Raw genomic sequence first — 9,872 nt, forward strand, 5'->3', positions numbered from 1 at the left:
TCTACATAGTTCTCGAACCCGTAGGGTCCGCACGCTTAAATTTCTGTGACGATCGGTATTATGAGTTTATATGTTTTGATGTACCGAAGGTAGTTCGGAGTCCCGGATATGATCACAGACATGACGAGGAGTCTCGAAATGGTCAAGACATAAAGATTGATATATTGGAAGCCTACATTTGGACATCAGAAGAGTTTCGGGTGAAATCGGAATTTTACCGGAGTGCCGGAGGGGTTACCGGAAACCCCCGGGGGTTAATGGCCCTCGTTGGGCCCTAGTGGAGAGAGAGGGGCCGGCCAGGGCAGGCTGCGCGCCCCCTCCCCCTCTGGTCTGAATTGGACTAGGAAGGGGGGGCCCTTTCCTTCTCCTTCTCCCCTTCCTTTCCCCCTCCTAGTAGGAGTAGGAAAGAGGGGAGTCCTACTCCTACAAGGAGGAGGACTCCTCCTGGTGCGCCCTACAGGGTCGGCCGACCTCCCCCTTGCTCCTTTATATACGGGGGTAGGGGGGCACCCTAGGACACACAAGTTGATCATTGATCTCTCCCAGCCGTGTGCGGTGCCCCCCTCCACCATAATCCACCTCGGTCATATCGTAGCGGTGCTTAGGCGAAGCCCTGCGTCAGTAGCTTCATCAACATCGTCACCATGCCGTCGTGCTGACGAAACTCTCCCTCGAGCTCTACTGGATCGTGAGTTCGCGGGACGTCACCGAGCTGATGTGTGCTAAACGCGGAGGTGCTGTACATTCGATACTGAGGATCGGTCGATCTGAAGATGTACGACTACATTAACCGCGTTGTCATAACGCTTTCGCTTAACGGTCTATGAGGGTACGTGGACAACACTCTCCCCTCTCGTTGAGATGCATCACCATGATCTTGCGTGTGCGTAGGAATTTTTTGAAATTACTACGTTCACCAACGGTGGCATCCGAGACAGGTTTATGCGTAGATGTTATATGCACGAGTAGAACACAAGTGAGTTGTGGGCGATACAAGTCATACTGCTTACCAGCATGTCATACTTTGGTTCGACAGTATTGTTGGATGAAGCGGCCCGGCCGACATTACGCGTACGCTTACGCGAGACTGGTTCTACCGACGTGCTTAGCACACAGGTGGCTGGCGGGTGTCATTTGCTCCAACTTTAGTTGAACTGAGTGTGACTATGCCCGGTCCTTGAGAAGGTTAAAACAACACTAACTTGACAAACTATCATTTTGGTTTTGATGCGTAGGTAAGAACGGTTCTTGCTCAGCCCGTAGCAGCCACGTAAAACTTGCAACGACAAAGTAGAGGACGTCTAACTTGTTTTTGCAGGGCATGTTGTGATGTGATATGGTCAAGGCATGATGCTATATTTTATTGTATGAGAGGATCATGTTTTGTAATAGAGTTATCGGCAACTGCAGGAGCCATATGGTTGTCGCTTTATTGTATGAAATGCAATCGCCATGTAATTGCTTTACTTTATCACTAAGCGGTAGCGATAGTCGTAGAAGCAATAGTTGGCAAGACGACAACGATGCTACGATGGAGATCAAGGTGTCGCGTCGGTGACGATGGTCGTCATGACGGTGCTTTGGAGATGGAGATCAAAGGCACAAGATGATGATGGCCATATCATATCACTTATATTGACTGCATGTGATGTTTATCCTTTATGCATCTTATTCTGCTTTGATTGACGGTAGCATTATAAGATGATCTCTCACTAAAATTTCAAGGTACAAGTGTTCTCCCTGAGTATGCACCGTTGCAAAAGATCGTCGTGCCGAGACACCACGTGATGATCGGGTGTGATAAGCTCAACGTTCTTATACAACGGGTGCAAGCCAGTTTTGCACACGCAGAATACTCAGGTTAAACTTGACGAGCCTAGCATATGCAGATATGGCCTCGGAACACTGAGACCGAAAGGTCGAGCGTGAATCATATAGTATATATGATCAACATAGTGATGTTCACCATTGAAAACTACTCCATTTCACGTGATGACCGGTTATGGTTTAGTTGATTTGGATCACGTGATCACTTAGATTATTAGAGGGATATCTATCTAAGTGGGAGTTCTTAAATAATATGATTAATTGAACTTAAATTTATCATGAACTTAGTACCTGATAGTATTTTGCATGTCTATGTTGTTGTAGATAGATGGCTCGGGCTGTTGTTCCATTGAATTTTAATGCGTTCCTTGAGAAAGCAAAGTTGAAAGATGATGGTAGCAATTACACGGACCGGGTCCGTAACTTGAGCATTATCCTCATTGCTGCACAGAAGAGTTACGTCCTGGAAGCATCGCTAGGTGTACCACCTGCGCCGGCAACTGCAGACATTGTGAATGCCTGGCAGTCGCGCGTTGATGACCACTCAATAGTTCAGTATGCCATGCTTTACGGCTTAGAGCCGGGACTTCAACGACGTTTTGAATGTCATGGAGCATATGAGATGTTCCAGGAGTTGAAGTTAATATTTCTAGCAAATGCCCAGATTGAGAGATATGAAGTCTCCAATAAGTTCTACAGCTGCAAGATGGAGGAGAATAGTTCTGTCAGTGAACATATACTCAGAATGTCTAGGTACCATAATCACTTGACTCAACTGGGAGTTAATCTTCTTGTTGATAGTGTCATTGACAGAGTTCTTCAATCACTGCCACCAAGCTACAAGAGCTTCGTGATGAACTATAATATGCAAGGGATGGATAAGACAATTCCCGAGCTCTTCGCAATGCTAAAGGCTGCGGAGGTAGAAATCAAGAAGGAGCATCAAGTGTTGATGGTCAACAAGACAAACAGTTTCAAGAAAAAGGGTAAAGGGAAGAAAAAGGGGAACTTCAAAAAGAACGACAAACAAGTTGCTGTTCAGGAGAAGAAACCCAAGTCTGGACCTAAGCCTGAGACTGAGTGCTTCTACTGCAAACAGACTGGTCACTAGAAGCGGAACTGCCCCAAGTATTTGGCGGATAAGAAGGATGGCAAAGTGAACAAAGGTATATGTGATATACATATTATTGATGTGTACCTTACTAGAGCTCGCAGTAGCACCTGGGTATTTGATACTGGTTCTGTTGTTAATATTTGCAACTTGAAACAGGGACTACAGATTAAGCGAAGATTGGTCAAGGACGAGGTGACAATGCGCGTGGGAAATGGTTCCAAAGTCGATGTGATCGCCGTCGGCATGCTACCTCTACATGTACCTTCAGGATTAATTTTAGACCTGAATAATTGTTATTTGGTGCCAGCGTTAAGCATGAACATTATATGTGGATCTTGTTTGATGCGAGACGGTTATTCATTTAAATTAGAGAATAATGGTTGTACTATTTATATGAATAATATCTTTTATGGTCATGCACCCTTGAAGAGTGGTCTATTTGTGTTAAATATCGATAGTAGTAATACACATATTCATAATGTTGAAGCCAAAAGATGCAGAGTTGATAATGATAGTGCAACTTATTTGTGGCACTGCCGTTTAGGTCATATTGGTGTAAAGCGCATGAACTCCATTCTGATGGACTTTTGGAATCACTTGATTATGAATCACTTGGTACTTGTGAACCATGCCTCATGGGCAAGATGACTAAAACGCCATTCTCACGAAATATGGAGCGAGCAACAGATTTGTTGGAAATCATACATACTGATGTATGTGGTCCAATGAATATTGAGGCTCGCGGTGGGTATCGTTATTTTCTCACCTTCACAAATGATTTGAGCATATATGGGTATATCTACTTAATGAAACATAAGTCTGAAACATTTGAAAAGTTCAAAGAATTTCACAGTGAAGCGGAAAATCATTGTAACAAGAAAATAAAGTTTCTACGATCTGATCGTGAAGGAGAATATTTGAGTTAGGAGTTTGGTGTACATTTGAAACAATGCGGAACAGTTTCGAAACTCACGCCACCCGGAACACCACAACGTAATGGTGTGTCCGAACGTCGTAATCGTACTTTACTAGATATGGTGCGATCTATGATGTCTCTTACAGATTTACCGCTATCGTTTTGGGGTAATGTTTAGAGATGGCTGCATTCGCGTTAAATAGGGCACCATCAAAATCCGTTGAAATGACGCCTTATGAACTGTGGTTTGGTAAGAAACCAAAGTTGTAGTTTTTTAAAGTTTGGGGCTGCGATGCTTATGTGAAAAAGCTTCAACCTGATAAGCTCGAACCCAGATCGGAGAAATGTGTCTTCATAGGATACCCAAAGGAAACTATTGGGTACACCTTCTATCACAGATCCGAAGGCAAGACATTTGTTGCTAAAATGGATCCTTTCTAGAGAAGGAGTTTCTCTCGAAAGAAGTGAGTGGGAGGAAAGTAGAACTTGATGAGGTAACCGTACCTGCTCCCTTATTGGAAATTAGTTCATCACAGAAACCGGTTCCTGTGACACCTACACCAATTAGTGAGGAAGCTAATGGTGATCATGAAACTTCAGATCAAGTTACTACCGAACCTCGTAGGTCAACCAGAGTGGTATGGTAATCTGTTCTAGAAGTCATGTTACTTGACCATGATGAACCTACGAACTATGAAGAAGCGATGGTGAGACCAGATTCCGCAAAATGGCTTGAGGCCATGAAATCTGAGATGGGATCCATGTATGAGAACAAAGTATGGACTTTGGTTGACTTGCCCGATGATCGGCAAGCCATCGAGAATAAATGGATCTTCAAGAAGAAGACTGACACTGACGGTAATGTTACTGAGGGAGTCCTGGATTAGGGGGTCTCCGGACAGCCGGACTATATCCTTTGGCCGGACTGTTGGACTATGAAGATACAAGATTGAAGACTTCGTCCCGTGTCCGGATGGGACTCTACTTGGCGTGGAAGGCAAGCTAGGCAATACGGATATGTATATCTCCTCCTTTGTAACCGACCTTATGTAACCCTAGCCCCCTCCGGTGTCTATATAAACCGGAGGGTTTTAGTCCGTAGGACAACATACAATCATACCATAGGCTAGCTTCTAGGGTTTAGCCTCTTTGATCTTGTGGTAGATCAACTCTTGTACTACTCATATTATCAAGAACAATCAAGCAGGACGTAGGGTATTACCTCCATCAAGAGGGCCCGAACCTGGGTAAACATCGTGTCCCCTGCCTCCTATTACCATCCGCCTTAGACACACAGTTCGGGACCCCCTACCCGAGATCCACGGTTTTGACACCGACATTGGTGCTTTCATTGAGAGTTCCACTGTGTCATCATCATAAGGAGGATGGCGCGTCTCGTTGTCAAGGACAACATCAGCTCTGAGGGAGCCCTGGCTGTAGGCCAAACTCTCCAATTAGGCGGCTTCGTCATGACCGCCCGCTCGGCTGCTGCGCCAACGATGACCTCTCGGGTCATTGAAAATAGCCTCCACATTGGCTCGAAATTTGCCGAGCAGATGGATCCAATGGAGCTCTCCTCTTTGAACGAGCTCTTGGATCGCATCGACGCTTTGGGAGTCACTACGGACTACGATCGGATCGGGCTTAAACCCGACCAAAGGGAGATTAACTCTCCGCCGGTCACCCATCAGATAGTGGTGCTGGAGGAGCAATGCGGCGATTCTCCCTCTATCCTGAGGACGAACTATGTCCGGATTCCCGAGCTCTCCAAGCCGGATACCCGCTCACGGGAGGACACCGCCTTAACCCTGAACCCAGAATCAGGTCGTATACCGAACCCGCGGGGCAACATCCCGGAGCCCGAACTTCCAAGATCGGAAACTCCCCTGCCCCAGGACTGTAGATTGGGTCAAGGTTTGGACTTAAATCTACCCACCCACCCAGATACAAACGATCTTTCCCACATTAAGCAAGCGCCCCAAGAGACAGTACATCACTATTGGGCCAGATTCCTCCTTGTAATGAACAAGGTCAAGGACTGTCGTGAGGAAGACGCAATTTCATTCTTTTGCAACAATTGCACGGACAAGGGCATCCTCAACGCCATAAGTCGCCGTGACATAGCACACTTCGCTGACTTGGCGGCCATAGTACGGAAATACTGTGCGATGGAAAGTGCCTGGAAAACCCAAAAGCAATTTTGGGATAATCCGGCTCTGACAAAACCCCCAGTCCGGACTAAAAGGGTGCACTCTCATAAGTCGCCCGACTCAATTACAAAGAAGCAAAAGCCCACTAAAGGGCGTGGAACCATGTTGGAGGGATGGCTTAACGGGCCCTGCAAAATCCATAGTACAACGGATGCCATATCAACACACAGCCTTAGAGCATGTTGGGTACTCCGGCAGGTGGCCAAAAGCGGTGAGGATCTCCTCACCCAACATATCTCAGAACACCTTCCCACGGATAATAATACAGTATTAACGGTCTTCAAGCCCTTCGCCTCAAATAATAGGCGTAAGCGAGCACTTTGCAGCCTTGCCGAAGTCTGCCACGTGGCAGTAATAAATCCATGGAGTGACACGGCTATTACCTTCAATGCCAGTGACGAACCTAAATTCTGAACAGCCCGAGCACCAGCCGCTTTGGTCCTCAGTCCAATTGTGTACGGCTTTCGGCTCTCAAGGTGCTCATGGACGGCGACAGCGGATTAAACCTCATCTATGAGGAAACTCTCCAAAAAATGGAAATAGACAACAACCGTATCGAGCAAAGCAGTACGACCTTCCGAGGAATCATCCCTAGTCAGGAGGCACGTTGCGCTGGGAAAATCACACTTGATGTGGTATTCGGCACTCTAGAGAATTACAGGTCCGAAGAGATTACATTCCAAGTGGCCTCGTTTAGTAGCGGATACCACGCCCTTCTAGGGCGGGAGGCATTCACGATTTTTCAAGCCATACCCCATTACGGGTACATGAAGCTCAAAATGTATGGACCCAATGGAATCATCACTCTAGTTAGTGATTCGGACATAGCACTCCACACCGAGAACTAAACAGCTGCACTAGCCCTCGAGACATTATCCGAAGTCCTTGTGGCAGAGGAGTTAACCGCGTTGCACTCCACGGTGGATAGGGACGACGTGATACTAGACAAAAGATCCAAGTCCACCTCCTTTAAACCAGCGGACGAAATAGTCAAATTCCAAGTCCATCCAACGGACCCCACAAAAACAGCATCCATCGGGGCATAGTTAAACCCCGCTGTAGATGCCGCAGTATGGGAGTTTCTGCGCGAGAATTGGGACATATTTTCCTGGCATCCTTCAGACATGCCAGGAATCTCACGCAGATTGGCCGAGCATAGCCTTAATGTCCTAAAAGGATTCAAGCCGGTCAAGCAGACTCTTCGGCGTTTCTCTGAACCTAAGAGACAAGCCATGGGATAAGAGGTAGCCAAGCTACTGGAGGCCGGATTTATTAGAGAAATAAAACATCCGGACTGGCTAGCAAACCTGGTGATGGTACCAAAGAAGGACAAATCCTGGCGCCTATGTGTCGACTTCAAAGACCTTAATAAGGCTTGCCCAAAGGATCCCTTTCCACTCCCTCGCATCGATCAAATCATCGACGCTACCGCAGGACACGAATCATTGTGCTTCCTCGACGCATACTCCGGTTACCACTAGATTAACATGGTGGAGTCTGATCAAGACACAACGACATTTATCACGCCATACGGCCCCTTCTGTTTTAATACAATGCCCTTCAGGCTCAAAAACACCGGCGCAACATATCGGCGCATGATCCAGACATATCTGGAAAAGCATATCGGCAAGACTGTGGAGGCATATGTAGACGATGTGGTCATTAAAACCAGACACGTCGACTCTTTAATACACGACTCGAGGCTAGCGTTCACCAATCTCCGAACATACGACATTAAGCTCAATCCGGAAAAATGTGTTTTCGGCGTTCCCATCGGAAAGCTCCTGGGCTTCATCGTCTCCAGTAGAGGAATTGAAGAAAATCCGGCTAAAATCCGAGCTCTGTCGCAGTTGGATATCCCAACTGACCTCAAGCAAATCCAGAAATTGACTGGATGTGTGGTGGCTTTAAGCCGCTTTATCTCCCGATTAGGAGAAAAGGCACTTCCCCTTTATCGCCTTCTTCGGCGCACCGAACACTTCGAGTGGACGGATGCAACCACGGTCGGACTGGAAGAAATAAAAGCCATCCTGGCCACCAACCCAATCTTGGCCACGCCAACTGTTGGCGAACCAATGCTATTATATATAGCGGCAACTGATCAAGTTGTAAGCACAGTGCTCGTCGTCGAACGAGAGATGGACGGACATAAATTCTCACTTCAAAAGCCGGTATATTATGTATCCACCGTCCTCACCCTATGCAAATCACAGTACCCACATTATCAAAAGATAGCATACACGATATTCATGGCATCCCAGGAATTACGACACTGCTTTCAAGAGTGTTCAATCACTGTGGCCTCTGAAGTACCACTCAATGACATAATAAACAACCGCGATGCCACGGGCCGGATTGCCAAATGGGCCATCAAGCTCCTCCCGTTCGACATAACATACAAACCATGACACTCCATTAAGTCACAAGTATTGGCCGATTTCGTGGCCGAATGGACAGAAGTCGAACTCCCTAAAGAGTATGGCGCATACTCCAATTGGATCATGCACTTCGACGGCTCTAAAATGCTGGCCGGTCTGGGGGCTGGCGTCGTCCTGACATCCCCCACCAGAGATACAGTACAATACGTGCTCCAAATACTATATACAGACTCCAATAACGCGGCTGAATATGAGGCCCTTCTACACGGTCTCCGGATGGCAGTCTCCATGGGCATTCAACGCCTGGAGGTGCGCGGGGACTCGTACCTTGCAATATCCCAAATAAATGGAGACTTTGATGCCAAGGATCCGAAAATGGAAGCATATCGCAACTCCGTCCTCAAAATGTCAACTCGGTTCGAGGGGCTTGAATTCCACCATGTGGCTCGGGAAAACAACCAGGCGGCGGACATCCTCACCCGTATCGGTGCTAAACGTGACCCTGTCCCACCGAACATCTTCCTGGAAAGACTGTTCAAACCATCCGTGGTATGGGAAGGGGACACTGGCAAAAATAGTCCGGACCCGGCCACAACCCCAGATAACAAAGACTCTGACACAATCGGAGGTTCTGCCACCGAAATAACACCTTTAGCCCATGTGATAATGGCCGTCATCACCCCGTGGACAGAACCATTCCTAGCCTACCTAACTAGGCAGGAACTACCCGAGGACCAAAATGAGGCACGCTGCATAGTGCGGCGATCTGAAGCCTACAAGGTCCATGAGGGAGAGCTTTATAAGAAAAGCACAACCGGAGTCCTTCAAAGGTGCATCTCTGAAGAGGAAGGGTGGAAGCTTTTGGAAGAAATCCATGCCGGACTCGGCGGCCACCACGCCGTAGCCCGGGCCCTTGTAAGCAAGGCCTTCCATACAGGTTTTTATTGGCCGACGGCCCGGGCAGATGCACAGCATCTGGTCCAACATTGTGTTGGTTGCCAGCTTTTTGCAAACCAAAGCCACATGCCACATACCGCCCTCCAAACAATCCCCATTACTTGGCCCTTTGCGGTCTGGGGGCTTGATATGGTCGGACCCCTCAAAGGGGGAACCCATAAGAAAAATAGTTACTGTTCATGGTGGATAAATTCACCAAATGGGTAGAAGCCAAACTTGTCAAAACGGCTGAATCCGGACCGGTGATAGACTTCATATCCGGGGTTGTACACCGTTATGGCGTCCCCCACAACATCATCACTGACAACGGCACGAACTTTACAGCCGACAAGGTGAAACTTTGGTGCAGCAACATGGGCATTAAGCTCGATTATGCTTCTGTCTATCATCCGCAAACTAACGGTCAAGTCGAACGAGCGAATGGTCTTATCATGAGCGACATTAAACCAAGATTAGTCAGGTCCCTAAAG

Source organism: Triticum aestivum, chromosome 5A (assembly GCF_018294505.1).
Source record: "Triticum aestivum cultivar Chinese Spring chromosome 5A, IWGSC CS RefSeq v2.1, whole genome shotgun sequence".
NCBI classification, from domain to species: domain Eukaryota; kingdom Viridiplantae; phylum Streptophyta; class Magnoliopsida; order Poales; family Poaceae; genus Triticum; species Triticum aestivum.